The sequence below is a fragment of the Symphalangus syndactylus genome, chromosome 2, assembly GCF_028878055.3.
Source record: "Symphalangus syndactylus isolate Jambi chromosome 2, NHGRI_mSymSyn1-v2.1_pri, whole genome shotgun sequence".
Classification (NCBI taxonomy): domain Eukaryota; kingdom Metazoa; phylum Chordata; class Mammalia; order Primates; family Hylobatidae; genus Symphalangus; species Symphalangus syndactylus.
The window spans coordinates 24,644,197-24,662,132 of record NC_072424.2 but is presented as its reverse complement, the minus strand read 5'-3'; the positions used below and the strand labels follow the sequence as shown (position 1 = coordinate 24,662,132).

The following is a 17,936-nucleotide window of genomic DNA, read 5'->3' as shown; positions in this document are numbered from 1 at the left end:
GCCAGGCACAGTGGCTCACACCTGTAATCTCAGCATTTTGGGAGGCCGAGGCAGGCAGATCACTTGAGGCCAGAAGTTTGAGACCAGCCTGGCCAATATGGTGAAGCCCTGTCTCTACTAAAAATGCAAAAATTAGCCAGGCATGGTGGTGCACACCTGTATTCCCAGCTACTTGAGAGGCTGAGGCTTGAACCCAGGAGAAAGAGGCTGCAGTGAGCTGAGATTATGCCACTGCACTCCAGCCTGGGCAACAGAGTGAGACTCTGCCCACCCTCACCAAAAAAAAGTTATTTACAAAGAAAAAATCATGAAACACAAGAGAGAAAGATGACAGAATTCATGCTATTCAAGTGGAAGCAAGAAACAGGCTGGTTAATTGTAAGGGAAAAAGTCCTGTTCTGGGGTGGTGATAAAAATAGAAATAATATATTGAAGGAAGAAAGAAGAGGGGAATAAAAGCTGTATTCAGGAAATAACTATGTGCTGAGAATATTCTTGGCCAAGAAAATTTGGAAAAATACACAATCCAAATGTCAATCAATAATCAAGAATATAATGGCAGCATAATTTTTCATGCCATAATTTTTCACATCAGTCCTTTTCTGGAGTGTGTGTGTGTGTGTGTGTATCTTTGTTCTAGGAAAGATGAAAAAGATACACACGAACTGTAAATGCAATCATAAAGCAAGAAAGCCAAGTATTTGGAGGCCTAGCTTCGTGGGACCCATGTTCTGAACCAGCACAAACAAGTCTCTGTCAGCTTACTGATAGTGACCTGATTAGAAATGTGACCAAGTGGAAAAACTTCCCTGCTGCCAAACTAGTCACTGGAACTTTGATAAGAAGGTGACAATCTAGTCGTGGGTACAAGTTCAGAGACTCATTAAAATTAAAGGAGAAAAAAAGTTAAAAAGGAGAGAAAAGTGGCAGATTAGTCATTCAGCCTTCTTAACACAATAAAATGGTTCCCAGTCTCTAATTTTTTTATATATATTCCAAAGCACCTCAAGTGATCATCACTAACAACTTATTTGTTCTAAATACAACGGATGATGTTTAGAGCCCACCTTCATGCTGCATCGGTAGCATTTCTTACTGCTGATCGTCCCTTCTTCTGTGACAGCAGATTGTCCCTCCTGCCTTTCTGCTGCTCCTTTGTCTTCTCCTCCATAGGCCCCCTGTCCTTTAATTTTGGAGTTGCTTGGAGGTTCTGTCCTATCATCTCTCATCTCTCAATGCTATATACTGTTTTTGTTTTTTGGTTTTTTTTGAGACAGAGTCTCACTCTCTCACCCAGGCTGGAGTGCAGTGGCACAATCTCGGCTCACTTGCAACCTCCACTTCCCGGGCTCAAGCAATTCTCTTGCCTCAGCCTCTGAAGTGGCTGGGATTACAGTTGCCCGCCACCACACCTGGCTAATTTTTGTATTTTCAGTAGAGACAGGGTTTCACCATGTTGGCCAAGCTGGTCTCAAACTCCTGGCCTCAAGTGATCCACCCGCCTCAGCCTCTCAAAGTGCTAGGATTACAGGCGTGAGCCACCATGCCTGGCCTATAGTGGCCTATACACTCTTCTAATAAAGTATTATGCACTCTCTGCCTAAAGGTACCATCTTAAGCCTATCCCTTGCCAAGATCTTCTAGACTTGGACAGCCAACTGCTCACTGATTACCTTCCCTGGAATGAACACCAGGCGTCTACAACCCAGCAGGTCCAGAGTATCTCCTTCTACCCACACTGGTCCTCCTGTCATGCTCAGTGAACAACCTGTGGTTCACCAGGCAACCTGGCCAGACTTCCAAGCCGCATCCTTCATCATTTTTTCTTCTTAAGATCACAAATATTTCCTGAGTGTCAATATGCACCCGCACTGTGCTAGGCAGGCCCAGGACAGAGTACTAAAGAAGGTCAAAGTGGTCCTTGCCCTCATGGAGCTTATAGCCTTGGAGCCTTCTTCACTTCCGCCAAGACTGCCAACCCTCTGTGCTGTTCTTCAGACAGTCCTCTTCTCTCTAACCTGACTGCTGTTTTCCTGTTTTAAGCATCCATCATTTCTTGCCTTGATTGACTTAATAGCTTCCTAATTATTTTTCTGATTCCAAGCTCGCCTTTTAAAGCCATTTCCGCAAATCTGCCAAAAAACAATCTTATACCACTGCTGCTAAACATACTTCACTGGCTCCTTACTGTTCTTAGGATAAGGGCAAAACTCCTCACTAAGTGGCTAAAAAGAAGGGTTGGACAAAGGCCCGTAGGAGTTCTGGGAAGGAAGACACTGTGTTGTCCCTTCAAACCTGAAGTCTTTTAGTATTCATTCAACATTGTTAACCAGGAAACACTGGTTCTATTAATAAAAATAGCATATTCATTTATATCTAAAGTTAGGAATTGGCTGTGTGCATGAACTATAAAAGCATTTTTTTTAAAGCTGTGTGCTTCATACATGTATAACAATTGAGTCTTGCTCTACATATGATATATTGTCATATTATAGATGTCGTTCCATGTCATTTAAGCATTCTTCTACCATATATTTTAATGACTACAGAGTATTTATTTACTTATTTAGAGATGGAGTCTCACTCTGTCGCCCAGGCTGGAGTACAACGGCACAATCTTGGCTCACTGCAAACTCGGCCTCCCAGGTTCAAGCAATTCTCTTGCCTCAGCCTCCCGAGTAGCTGGGATTAAAGGTACGCACCATCGTGCCTGGCTAATTTTTGTATTTTTAGTAGAGATGAGGTTTTGCCATGTTGGCCAGGCTGGTCTGCAATTCCTGACCTCAAGTGATGCGCCTGCCTTGGCCTCCCAAAGTGCTGGCATTACAGGCATGAAGCCACCGTGTGTGGCCTCTTAATTATTTCTTAAATTTGCTCTTTTCCAAAATAATATATGCACAAGTTTAAAAATCTAATAGTATCAAAAGGTTTTTTTTAAAAAAAAAAAAAAGTCTGTCTCACCTGTTCTCACTCACTTCAGCCCTGATCCCCAGAAGCAACCACTTAAGAATATTTTAGCTGTTGCTTTTCCTAATGTATCTCTGTATGTCCGAACAGTATATGTACGTCACTTTTTACTGATTTATTTACTTTATCTACTGACCTCCCATCTACTGAATTCCCTGTTTGATGTAGTTAATCATGCAGCAAATATATATTGCGCACCCACTATGTGCCAGGCACTGTTCCAGGCATTAGGAATCCAGCAATGAGCAAGACAACAAGGTCACTGCATTCATGAAACTTAAAATCGAGGAGAAAGACAAGTAAAAAGCAACCAACAAAATAAAACGATTCCATATACTGCTATGTGCTATCAAGAAAATAAAAGACAGTGATAGAGATTTAACCGCCTGACTTTCAGTAGGGTGGTCAGAAACATTCCTCTAAGAAGATGTCAGAGTTGAGCCCCTAAATGATAAGCAGGGCCTTCCATGTGAAGCCCTATGGGAAGTGCCGTGATAGGCATCAGCACATGTAACAGAGACCCTCTAACAATGGCATAAGCAAGTAAGTTTACTGTTTGCCTCATGTAGTAGTCTGAGGATAGGCCATCCAGGGACCCAGGCTCCTTCAGTCCTTCATCTGTAAGGTCCCAGGTGGCTCCACCACCTCTGTGTTCCAAACAGCAAGATGGAGGAAGAAGGGCAGCTCTTTATAAGGACACAACTCAGCAATTTCCCATCTCTTCTGCTCACATCTTTTTGGCCAGACCTTAGTCACATAAGCACACCTAGCTGCAAGAGAAACTTGAAATGTAATTTCTATTCTGGGCAGCTACATGCTAAGCGAAAATTCTCTTACTGTGGAAGAGGAGGAGAACACTATCCGGAACCAACTGATTTTCTGCCAAAAGAACATTTTACACAGAGGAAAGATTGAAGGCAAAGGCCCCGAGTGAAGGAAAGAACTTGACTTGTTAAAGAGAAAAAACTGCCCCTAGAGGCGTTGCAGATGTGGCTGCTGTGTCACATTTGTGTCATTAGGTGGCAGCAATTATTGAGGCTGTGTCTATGCTCAGCATTCTGCCCTGTGAATGTTTGAATGTTTAATAGTCTGACACTCCTGTTTTGTGGACTTGGCATCTGTTTTCCTTCACTGGTATCTGGGAGGGTGTGTGGGCCTTGTGAGTGGGATTTCTGACCCTCGCGCTGGGCTGGCCACTAGGGGTCTGAAGGGACAGTGGGAAGGTAGAGAGTGCCTTCACCAGGAGCAGCCTTCATGAGTGAGTTTTAAGAGCCTGTGAGAGGATGGATCAGGTCTGGTGTGTGCTGGTTCATGCTGCACACCGTGTCAGGATCACAAAGGAAAGGACTGGGGAAGGGTTTGCTGGTGTCTCAGTTAATAGCAGTAACGGCAGCCACTTTATTGTGTTGTTGATTCTGTGCCAAGCATTCTTGTTATTTAAAAAAAGAGAGAGAGAAGTCCAGGACACTGAACAGAGGTTAAAGAAGGGGAGAGTGGGAGGATCTTAAATCAGGTAGCAGATAGGACTGAACAATGCAGAGATTTTAAAACCAGGCTAAGGAATTTCCATGGGAGAGTTTTCAGCGGGTAACTGATTCGACCATTCTTTCTCATATCTACCTCTTTCCCATTTCTTAATAGCATTATAGCCTTAATTTTGACTAAATTATTAATCACTATTTATACGGTGGATCCAGAACATCTGAGACAGGTCTCAGTTAATTCAGAAAGTTTTTTTTTTTTTTTTTTTGCCACGATTGAGGACGCGGGCCCATGACACAGCCTCAGGAAGTGCTGATGACGTGTGCCCAAGGTGGTCAGGGCACAGCTTGGTTTTACACATTTTAGAGAGACAGGAGACATCAATCAATATACATAAGAAGTACATTGGTTCGGTCTGGAAAGGCGGGACAACTTGAAGCAAAGGCAGGAAGACTCAAAGCGGGGAGGGGCCTTCCAGGTCACAGATAGGTAGAGACAAACGGTTGCATTCTTTTGAGTTTCTGATGAGCCTTTCCAAAGGAGGCAATCAGATATGCATCTATCTCAGGGAGCAGAGGGATGACTTTGAATAGAATGGGAGGCAGATGTGCCCTAAGCAGCTCCCAGCTTGAGTTTTTCCTTTAGCTTAGTGATTTTGGGGGCCCAAGATATTTTCCTTTCACAACCTCATCATTAGTATATAAATATTGTTCACTGCAGAAAAAAGTAGTATGCTGAGATTACATTTCTTTTTCTATACAACTCTTAGCTTGCCTCAGGTTAATAATATACTTTGTTTCTCACACACAGACAAAACTACAGAATAAGTGGCTTGATAGGTGATATGGTGGGGAATCGGGAATGAATTGAAGCTGTTATTTGTGTGTATATCAGCTTCAACTCACTCTAGATTATCCATCATGTCACCTACCAAATCACTTATTCTGTAGTTTTTTCCTGTCTTCCAAAATCTAGTTGAAATCTCTCATTGATTGATGCCTCCTCTACTATCTTCTTATCCTTGTGAAGATATTCCTTTTTAATATCTTCCCTGCCATGTTAATGAATCTTGGCATGAAGAGGAGGAAAATAAGCCTTATCTATGTACCAATTTAATTGAAATTCTATTAACATTGTAGCTTAAGAATTCTCCTATTTAACAATGACTGTTAACCTTGTACTATACCTTATGAGACTCCCTTTTGACATTTTTTGAGGCTACAGAAAAGATTTAAATGGCTTTCCATATGTCTTTGTGAAATGGTGGTTTCTTTGAATATGACTGATGACAGGGGGAGATGGTGAGGTGGCTTGGTTTTAATGGGGCTGTCCTTCTCCTTATCATTCAACTCCCAGCTTTGACATCACCTCTGCCCACACCATTCTCCTTCCCCAGCAACAAATTCTGATCTGCTCACTTCTTTGTATAGTCCACTAGCCCTTTAATAGCCAGCATCTCTGTCTTTTTGGTTGTTTTTCTTTTTGAGATGGAGTCTCACTCTGTGGCCCAGGCTGGAGTACACTGGTGTGATCTCGGCTCGCTGCAACCTCCACCTTCTGGGTTCAAGCGATTCTCCCGCCTCAGCCTCCCGAGTAGCTGGGACTGCAGACTCGTGCCACCACGCCCATCTAACTTTTGTATTTTTAGTAGAGAGAGGGTTTCACCATGTTGACCAGGCTGGTCTCGAACTCCTGACCTCATGATCCGCCTGCCTCGGCCTCCCAAAGTGCTGGGATTACAGGTGTGAGCCACTGCGCCCGGCCTTTTTGGGTGTTTTTCAACTGCTCACCTTATTGCCCGAAATATTTCAGTGAACACTTAAATATTTCTTGCATATATGGATTCTGTCCAACTCTTCCCTGAGACGAAGGTTTTACTCACAACCATCTTTGATTTTTTTTAAAGATATAATTGCCATTCTTAGCTTTTATCTCCCCTATGAGTATCCCAGTTGTGCTTGTGTTTAAAATTCCACCTCAGGGCCGGGCACGGTGACTCACGCCTGTAATACCAGCACTTTGGAAGGCCAAGGCAGGTGGATCGCTTGAGGTCAGGAGTTCGAGACCAGCCTGGCCAACATGGTGAAACCTCGTCTCTAGTAAAAATACAAAATTAGCCAGGCGCAGTGGCGCATCTGCAGTCCCAGCCACTCGGGAAGCTGAGGCAGGAGAATTGCTTGAACCCCCCAGGAGGTGGAGGTTGCAGTGAGCGGAGATGGCGCCACTGCACTCTAGCCTGGGCCACAGAGTCAGACTCCATCTCAAAAAATATAAATAAATAAATAATAAAATAAAATTGCACCTCAAATGCTACCTTGTCCCTGAAGATTTCCCAAAGGAATGAATCTAAGTTCCTGTCCTCTCTCCGTCACAGTGTCTTACACATAATTACCATTCAGCAAATGTTTCCTGAATAAACTAAGTCACCTGATGAGGATTGAAATAAACTTTGTTTTTTATGTTATATATTTAAAAACATTTTCAAGCTTCTATCACTAAATTAGATGAAAAGGCTACCACTGTTAACATCAAACACCAAGCTGATATGTAGCAAAAGGATATTTAATGTTTTCCCCAACTGTTTATTTGGCACAGCAATGATAATGTAACCAAACCCATCTGTTTCCTCTCCTCCAGGGATTTCAAATGCTGACCAAAAACACTTTGTGCTGAACTTCTAATGACTCCTGACTTATCTTACCTGTTCTTTGTCAAAAACTTGTTAAAAATTTTAATACATATGAATAAAGTACTAGGATACAATCTGGAATAAGAATAGAGTTCTTATATAAAAGACAAGACCTTGGAAACAAAAAGATAAGTTTCTTGGCTGCTTATCTATTCTCATGACATGTGAATAGTTGAGTTGTTTAAAACTCTATGCTTTTACTATGTATGTTTTAAAAAACTTGATCTTAACCAGGAATTATATAATTATAGACTCTGGAGCTAAAAGTAACTCAAATAATTTATCAATTTCATTATCCAACTTTCAGAGAAGATCTATAAGAGCCTGCTGCAATTTTAAAGTTTAAAAAATAAAGATTTACGTTTTATATATTCACATCAACATTTTTTAAAAATGACATTGCTTATTCGAGGTCAGCTGATGTTATCTACCTTGATATTTAAAACTCCCTTATCTCAAGGTTTCCATTCCAACTTACAATTATGAATTCATTTTCATTACTTTCTGCAATCTGGAGCAGTAACTGTCCTACCTGCACTGCCTACAACCACTTCATGACACCTGGAATGCTGCTGTGCATTTTAACTTTACCCTATTATTAATTCAAATAATTCTCATTGGACCAAAATTGTAGACTTCTCATGATTAAACATCATAATCATATAGCAATTCAAGGCCAAAGTCTATAAAACTATTTTGCTTGGGTTTAAATACATTTTAGAACATCCATTTAATTGAGCTTTCTATACATTGTTCCCTTTCAAAACAGTTAGTGAAGAGATACTCAACATCAGTAGTCATTAGGGAAACGCAAATCAAAACTACAATGAGATACCACTTCACACTCACCAAGATGACTACAAGCAAAAACAATAACAAATGTTGGTGAGGATGTGGAGAAAATGGAACTCTCATACATTGCTGGTGGGAATGTAAAGTGATGCAGCACTTTGAAAAACAATTTGGCAGTCCCACAAAAAGTTCAAAGTTACCATATGACCCAGCAATCCTACTCCTAGGTATATATCCAAGAGAAATGAAATATATATCCACACAAAACCTTATACACCAATGTTCATAGCAGCATTATTCATAATAGCCAAAAAGTGGAGACAACCCACATATCCACCAACAGATGAACGGGTAAACAAAATGTGGCATTTTCAAGCAATGGAATATAATTTGGCCATGAAAAAGAATGAAGTACTGACACATGCTACAACATGGACGAACCTTGAAAATATGCTAAGTGAAAAAAGCCATGTGTTATATAATTCTGTTTATAAGAAATGTCTGGAACAGTTAAATCTATACAGGCAGAAAATTAGTTGTTGCCTAGGACCAGAGAAGGCAGGTAGTAGGGAACTGGGGCATGATTGCTAACGGGTCCAGGGATTCTTTTTTTTTTTTTTTTTTTTTTTGAGATGGAGTCTTGCTCTGTCACCCAGGCTGGAGTGCAGTGGCGCGATCTCAGCTCACTGCAACCTCCACCTCCCAGGTTCAAGTGATTCTCCTGCCTCAGCCTCCCGAGTAGCTGGGACTACAGGGGTGCGACACCACACCCAGCTAATTTTTGTATTTTTAGTAGAGACAGGGTTTCACCATGTTGGCCAGGATGGTCTCAATCTCCTGACTTCGTGATCCACCCGCCTCAGCCTCCCAAAGTGCTGGGATTACAGGCGTGAGCCACCACACCCGGCCTAGGGATTCTTTTTGGGTGATAAAAGCGTTCTAAAACTGATTGTGGTGATGGTTGCACAACTATGTAAACATAATAACAACCAATGAGCCGTACACATTAAATGTGTGAATCGTATGGTATGTGAATCATTTCTCAATAAAACTGTGTAAAAAAAACTAAAAAATAGAGTTTGGGGGCCGGGCACACGCCTGTAATCCCAGCACTTTGGGAGGCCGAGGTGGGCGGATCACCTTCGGGAGTTCAAGACCAAGCCTGGCCAACATGGTGAAACCCCGTTTCTACTAAAAATACAAAAGTTAGCCGGGCATGGTGACATGCACCTGTAATCCCAGCTACTCAGGAGGCCGAGGCATGAGAATCGCTTGAACCCCGGAGACGGAGGTTGCAGTTAGCCGAGATCACGCCACTGCACTCCAGCCTGGGAGACAGAACAAGAATCCGTCTCAAAAAAAAAAAAAAAAAAATAGAGTTCAGCACTCTCCACAGATAAAAGACACTAATAAAAAAAACTGGCTGACTTAGCAAACAAGGATATTTGGGCTTTATTCCCTGCTTCCAGATACTGTTGCTTTTAGTTTATTTTACAATTTTATCTGTTTATCCTATGTGATATGTAATCAGAGCTCAGGGCTTCAGCAGGAAATTTCTAACAGTCCTTTCAAACAAACTTAAAAAACAGTTTAGTAACATTATCTAATGGTGTATTAAAGCCCTGCTTTGATGCCGTTTTATGATCTTAAGCACTTGCTTTCCATGTTGAAATAACAGAAGGGCTTACACAGATAATGAAATTTGACTTTGCTAAACTTCCTTTTTCTTTGGAAAAAAAAAAAAGCCTATCATATTTGGGACAAAGCGGTGTCTGAATCTCTACATAATCTACTATAGTTCTACCAGGATTTAAACCCCCCAAATTCAGTCTGAAGTACAGAAGTAGCACTTATGTAAAACCAAGTTTGATTTAAATCAAATAAGTTGTTTAAAAATCAGTCCAATTGATCACTTATGACTTTACATACTTTTTGTGTTTCTAAATTAGTTTCCTGTGTGTTCTATTTCATCAACTAGATCATACAATTTCAGTCTACCCTAAATCTCACACTTCTCAAGATATGAAACCACACCGATTAATTTCTGAAGTATTTTACATATATTGGCTTTTGTCCAGCTTCCTAAGGAAACTCTAAGTTCCTTAAAGGCAAGGACCTCGTCTTAAGCTTCAACACTTCACAGAGACCCCACAACTGAAATGTGTTTCTCAAGGTCTAAGGCGTGAGCCAGTTCTCCAGTCAAGCTACAATAATATACTGTATATATTATTAAGGTATATATATGTGTGTGTATCAAGTTTATATCTATATATCTTTATCCCTCTACCATCTGTTTTTCTTTTATACTTCATTTCCAACACATAATATATTGATTGCCCCCAAATCTTTAAGAACTCCCAATTTTCTTCAGAATAACCCCCAAACACCTTCCTATGGATTTCAAAGCTCTTTGTCAATTTCCCCATCTACCCTTTCTGGCCTGAGCATCAGATGCCAACACACCAGTTACTTAAAGCTCCTCTTCCACCCCTCTGCTGTTGCACCTCCAGGCCTCTGCTGTCCCTTGGAGTGCTATCCAGTCTATGAAAAATCTGCTACACTTTTAAGTCCATGTCAAGAGCCATCTTCTGTATAGACCCTTCCTTTTCAGAATTTCTCCTTTTTAAATCCCTTCATAGCACTTTGTCTATACTCCTTATCACAGCTTGACTTACATGGTGCCAAAGACATGCCTTCTCTCCTAGTATGAATTCTCTGATGTTTGCAACTGTTTATGTGTGAATCAACTACCAAAGCACCGTGCTTGTATCCCCTTCACCCTTTACAAAAAGAAAACCACTCAATAAGTGCTTGCTAGGGATGACACGTTGATAGGTGTAGCAAACCACCATGGCACATGTACACCTATGTAACAAACCTGCACAATCAGCACATGTATCCCCGAACTTAAAGTACAATTTAAGAAAAGTAAAATAAATGCTTGCTAGATTGAATTATTCTTATCTTGAATTTCCCAAAACACCAAGAATGGTGTGGGGCATACAGCAGTTAATCAATAAATAATGTTACTTGATAGAATATACATTCCTGGGGCAAAGATTCAGATGCTCAATGCCTGATTTTAGTGACAGTGAAGTGATAGATCATCACCAAAAAAAGTTTATTCTCTAAATTGTTCCTACACTGAATTGGGCTTAAGTAACAGAGGCTTTAATGTACCAAAACAATTAGCTGAGAGTTTAGTTTCAATATATTTTTATTTCCAGTGTTCCTTCTGGAATAAAACTATTTTCATCTGAGGAATACATGTAAAATAATTTTGGAAGTCAATTCTTAGAATGTACATGGATTTTTGTCACTGTTTATTCAAGATTCATTCAAGTATTTATCACTTAAGTGAACTGTTTCTGGGCAGACACTGAAAAAGGTACTGAATCATCAACAAGATACAGGCTCTGACCTTAAGTGTTTACAGTACACTAGGGGAAGGATCTCAAAGGAATCTGTGTTTGATGCTTCAGAAAAACTGGTACTAATTACCTTGATATTAATGAATTTGGAAGTTCTTTAAAAAGTACTCTTTTAAATTCAGATTTAAATGTTTATGTTTCAATGTGTACTAAAAACAAAGGTATAATAATATTTTATTTAGAAAGCCATTTTTATTCATGCAAACAGCAAAAGAACATAACTAGATGCTACGACTCAGGGCTGGGACTAGGGTGAGTAAAGAGAGGTTTTCTAGAGCAAAATTTCATGAGGCCACTCACTCTCAGGGTCCTGTAAATACAGGGTCAACCTTAAAAAGGAGTGCCTCTTTAAATTCATGACCCTAGTCACCTCCTCTGCCTTACCTTAGCTCTGGCCCAGCTATGAATGTTTAAGAAATTAGTAATTTTGTGTTATACCTGGTTGCATATACTTGGTATACTCCATAACAAATGCTTTGTAAATTATTTCTGATTTATAGAAAATGGAACTGTGAAATTATGGAGGGAATACATTATGATGCAAAGGGAATATGTCTACTTCTGGGAGGAAGGAGTAGATACTAAGGGAAAAGGAGAAATGAAACAGAATTAGCACATTAAAATGACTGCCAAGTTAAAAGCTTTCGAGTGTTCAGATTGGAAGTAATGCTCATGACTAAACTGTTCTACTACTATTCATAACCATTAACTTATGCTTTTGTTAACTTCAAATAACTTGTACTGGCATCTGTAATTGTCCATTCTCATGCTGCTATGAAGAAATACCCAAGAGTGGGTAATTTATAAAGGAAAGAGGTTTAATTGACTCACGGTTCCGCCTGGCTAGGGAGGCCTCAGGAAACTTACAATCATGGCCGACGACACTTCTTTACAGAGCGGCAGAGAAGAAGACGAGTGCCCAGCGAAGGCGGAAGCCCCATTTAAAGGCATCGGATCTCGTGAGAACTAACTCACTATCATGAGAACAGGATGGGGAAAGCAGCCCCAGGATTCAATTATCTCCACCTGGTCCTCCCAGGACACATGGGGATTATGGAAACTACAATTCAAGATGAGATTTGGGTGGGAACACAACCAACCCTATCATTTTTCTAAGATCAATACCAAATGAACTAAATGAATAAAAAAACAGTGAGTTACAAGCTAATATCGACACTCTTTTAAGACAGATTATTTTGGAGATTAGCACCTGCAGATTATTTTCTTAATTCCTTAGTGTAGTTGTTGATGGTTATTCAAGACTGAATAAGGAAATTCTGGATGCACTTTGATCCATGGGAATACAACTCATTTAAATTTTACATTTAAATGAAATTTAAAATTGAAATTAAAATTAAATTTGTTGTCCAAAAGAGAAGTTTCATATTTAGATACATTATTAAATATAGAATAAGTGATAATTTAAATGTAAAAGGCTTTGACATTAAGTAGGAAAGGTTTTCCCATTAGATCAAAGTTAAAAGAATTTGAAATCAGCCTTTCAATTGTCACTACACCTGGTAATACAATGTTCATTGTCAGATAAACTTGTAAAGAAGCTTTCTGAAGGCCGGGAGCAGTGGCTCACGCCTGTAATCTCAGCACTTTGGGAAGCCAACGCCGGCAGATTGCCTGAGCTCAGGAGTTTGCAACCAGCCTGGGCAACATCGTGAAACTCCGTCTCTACTAAAATACAAAAAATTAGCTGTGCACCTGTAGTCCCAGCTACTTGGGAGGCTGAGGCAGGAGAATTGCTTGAACCTGGGAGGCGGAGGTTGCAGAGCTGAAATCGCGCCACTGCACTCCAGCCTGGGCGACAGAGCAAGACTCCATCTAAAAAAAAAAAAAAAGCTTTCTGAAAAGTTCCAAGTAAATATAAAGCAAAACATTTCCCCCACGTTGGCTTGATTCTACTTCCCCTTCTCTCCACATATTTTAGGACATTAAGTGCTGCCAGATATTTTGGGTTTGTGTTAGGTTTCTTTTTCTTTCATTTCACTTAAAAATGGAAAATTTTTACCTACCAAAATGTATCAGAACTAAGAATTTCATATATGCTGTCAATAGAAGCTAGAAAAGTTTAGTTGTGGTTGTGACTTATTTATAACACTATTTGGTATGTCCCTTAAATGAGGTTTTACATTTCCAGCAATAGCGGGACATTATTCCAAGCTGCCACAAATGATGATGTTCACGTAGAAAGATGTTTTTGCATAGAATAATAAAAAGGCTGAGGCTGAGGCTGCTCTTAAAACAACATGCTTGGATTTTCAAAAAAGTTCAAAATCATAAAAAATCTTTTTACCAATGAAAAATGACAATTCTAGTGGGAAAAATCATTCAATTAATAAATAAAAATAACCCCAGACGACTTGACTATCTCCATGTTAAGAATATCTATAATTACCGAAATATAAAGTTTTTCTAATTATAACTCTTAATAGCTTACAAAAAGTTTAAAACATCAAGACAAGCTAAAATATTTTAAATTTGTAAGTGAAGTTAACTGAGAACATAAACACTACCACTGTGCCCCCCAAAAGCTTCTGTTCTTCTAAATGTGATCCCCTATAATTCCTGCCTCTACAAAATAAAATCCAAACCTATGAAATAAAGTTCATGGAGAATGCCATCCTTCTGATTTTTTATTGAAAATGTTCCATGACTATTTCTGTGAAAACTTTAAGAAATTCCTTGATTTCGTTGCTAGAGCTAATGCAAGAATACACAAATACACACATGCATACATTCATTGTACTAGCTATTGTCTTATTTAGACCACATAAAAAGATCTTTAATATGCATTAGCTGCAAATTTTCACTTTGGATCAACTATTCAATCTATGTTGGAGAGATTAGGAACGGTAAATAAATTATATAATCTCACTTTATATAAAACACTGCAACTTAAACTTCTAGTTTTCTGATGTCTTAAGTTGAATAGTTCAGATAAACATGCAAACGTTTCTGCATCCTCTATTGGGTGATTATCTAAGCTTTTTGAATTGTCTTGTTCAAAGCCACAAGTTGAATTATTTTCACTGAGATTCTATAAAATGTCATGAATGGCACAGCTATAAATCCTAAAATCCAAAAACAAAACAAATGATAACCTCAAGGAAATGAGCCAATTCTTTAAAGACACAACCTGTCAAAACTCACACAAGAGGAAATAGACAATCTGAATTGGCCCATATCAATTAAAGAAATTCAATTAATAATGAACAAACTTCCAAAACATAAAGTGCCAGGCTCAGATCAGTTCACTGGTGAGTTCTACTAAACATTTAAGGAAGAAATTACACCAATTCTTTACAATCTCTTTCAGAAGATAGAAGCAGAGGAATACTCCCTAATCCGTTCTAAAAGGCCAGCATTACCCTATTACCAAAATTGGACAAAGTGATTATAAGAAGACTATAAACAAATATCTCTCATTAACATAGATACAAAAATCCTTAACAAAACATTACAGCAAATCCAACAATGTGTAAAGACTTATAAATCATAATCAAGTGGGATTTATCCTAGGTATGCAAAGCTTGTTTGAAAATCAGTTAACATAATGTATCACAACAAAAGATTGAAGAAAAGTCACAAGATCATAGATGCAAAAAAAAAAAAGCATTTTACAGAATCCAGCACCCATTCATGATAAAAACTTTCAGTAAACTAGGAATAGAGGGTAACTTCCTCAACTTAATAAAGAATATCTAAAAAAAAATGCCTTACAGCTAACATCATATTTAATGGTGAGAAAATAGCAACTTTCCCACTAATATTATGAATAAGGCAAAGATGTCCCCTCTCACCCCTCTTTTTCAATATTATACTGGAAGTCTTAGCTAATACAATGTCAAGAAAAAGAAGTAATAGGTATACAGATTGAGAATGAAGAAATAAAACCACCTTTGTTCACAAATGACGTAACTGTCTATATAGGTAATCAAGATTATACAAAGGCTGAAGAATACAAGCTAATATACAGAAGCCAGTTGTCTTCCTACATACCAGCAATGAACAAATGCAATTTGAAATTTAAAACATGATACAATTTACATTAGCAGAAAAGAAATGAAATACTTAGGTATAAATCTAACAAAATGTACACAAGATCTATATTAGGAAAACTATAAAACTGATGAAATAAATCAAAGAAGAACTAAATAAATGGGAACATTCCATGTTTATAGGTAGGAAGACTCAATATTAAGATGACAGTTCTTCTCAACTTGATCTACAGATTCAGTACAATCTTAATCAAACTCCCAGCAAGTTATTTTGAGGATATTGACAAACGATTCTAAAGTTTATATGGAGAGGCAAAAGGCCAAGAAAAGTGAATATAATACTGAAGGAGAAAAAAGTTAAGAGAACTGACACTACCTGACTTAAGACTTAAAATAAAGGTACAGTAATCAAGAGAGTGTGGTATTGGTGAAAGAACAAATAAATCAGTGGAACAGACTAAAGAGTCCAGAAATAGACCCATATAAATATAGTCAGTTGTCAAAGGAACGAAAGCAACGCAATGGAGAAAAGAGTCTTTTCAACAAATGATGTTGGAAAAACCGGACATCCACATGCCAAATAATAAATTTAGAAACAGACCTTACACTATAACTCAGAATGGATCACAGATCTAAGTGTACAACACAAAACAATAAAACTCCTAAGAGACATTATAAAAGAAAATCTAGATAAACTTGGGTATGAAGATGAATTTTTAACTACAACACCAAAGGCATGATCCATTAAAGGAATAATTGATAAGACAGACTTCATTAAAAACTTCGGCTCTCCAAAAGACATTGTACACTGTAGGCTGGGCACGGTGGCTCGTGCCTGTAATCCTAGCACTTTGGGAGGCTGAGGCGGGTGGATCACCTGAGGTCAGGAGTTCGAGACCAGCCTGGCCGACATGGTGAAACCCCATCTCCACTAAAAATACAAAAATTACCCAGGCGTGGTGGCGGGCACCTATAGTCCCAGCTACTCGGGAGGATAAGGCAGAAGAATTGCTTGAACCCGGGAGGCGGAGGTTGCAGTAAGCCAACATTGTGCCACTTCACTCCAGCCTGGGTGAAAGAGGGAAACTCTGTCTCAAAAAAAAAAAAAAAAAAAAAGACATTGTACACTGCCAAGAGAATGAATAGACAAGCCACAAACTAGGAGAAAATATTTGCAAAAGATAATTTGATAGAGGACTGTTATCCAAAATATACAAATAACTCTTAAAACTCAACAATAACCAGGTGCAGTGGCATGCTCCAGTAGTCCTAGCTACTCCAGAGGCTGAGGCAAGAGGACAGCTTGAGGCCAGGAGTTTGAGGCTGTACTGTGCTATAATTGTACCTGTGAATAGCCACTGCACTTCTGCATGAGCAAGCTGGTGAGACTCCATCTCTTAAAAATAAAATAAAATAAAACAGCAACTCAAAGTACTGTAATTTTTTAAAAAATACGAAAAAATAAAATACAAATTTAAAAACCCTCAACAATAAGAAAATGGACAACCCAATTAAGAAGTAGGCCAAAGATCTGAACAGACACTTCATTTGAGACATACAGACGGCAAATAAGCAGATGAAAAGATGTTCCATATCATATGTCATTAGGGAAATACAAATGAAAGCAAAAATGAGATGCACCTAAGAGGATGACCAAAATCTAGGAAACTGATACCATGTGCTAGCGAAGATGTGGAGCAACAGGAACACTCATTAGTTGTTGGTGGGAATATAAAATTATATAGCCACTTTAGAAGACAGTTTGGCACTTTCTTGTAAAACCAAACATACTCTTATAAAGGATTGAGATTGCTGAGTAGTATATTTACCCAAAGGTGTTGAAAACTTAGCCCACAGAAAAGCCTGGATCGGGATATTTATAGCAGCTTTATTCCTCATTGCCAAAACTTGGAAGCAATCAAGATGTCCTTCAGTAGATGATGGATAAACAAACTGTGATACATCCATACAAAGGAATAGTACTCAGTGCTAAAAAGAAATGAGCTATCAAGCCACATAAAGATATAGAAGATCCTTAAATATTACAAAGTGAAAAAAAAACAATCTGAAAAGGATACCTATTGTATGATTCCAACTACATGACATTTTGGAAAAAGCAAATATGGAGACAACAAAAAGATCACTGTTTGCCAGGGGTTTGGGGGATGGAAGAATGAATAAGCAGAGAACAAAGGATTTTTGGGACAGCAAAAATTTTGTAGGATATTACAATGATGGATATGTCATTATATATTATACAGACCAAGGAATGTACAACACCAAGAGTGACCTTAATGTAAATTGTGGACTTTGGGTGATTATGTGTCAACGTAGGTTCATCTATTGTCACAAATGTACCATTCAGGTGAGCAATGTTGATCACAGGGGAGCTAAGCATATGGGGGAGGCAGGAAGTATATGGGAAATCTCTGTACCTTCTACTCAACTTTGCTGTGAACCTAAAACTGCTCTGAAAAATAAAGTCTTGGGCCGGGTGTGGTGGCTCACACCTGTAATCCCAGCACTTTGGGAGGCCAAGGCAGGCAGATCATGAAGTCAGGAGTT

The 17,936-nt window shown here is 38.9% G+C and overlaps 1 non-coding gene across 1 annotated transcript; it reads left to right on the top strand.

The window, feature by feature from the left end:
• The first annotated feature begins 3,932 nt into the window (after window positions 1–3,932).
• Window positions 3,933–4,064, top strand: LOC129478173 (small nucleolar RNA SNORA17). Its single transcript, XR_008656327.2, has one exon. It is a non-coding gene; the product is annotated as a small nucleolar RNA SNORA17 (small nucleolar RNA).
• The last annotated feature ends 13,872 nt before the right edge of the window (window positions 4,065–17,936 follow it).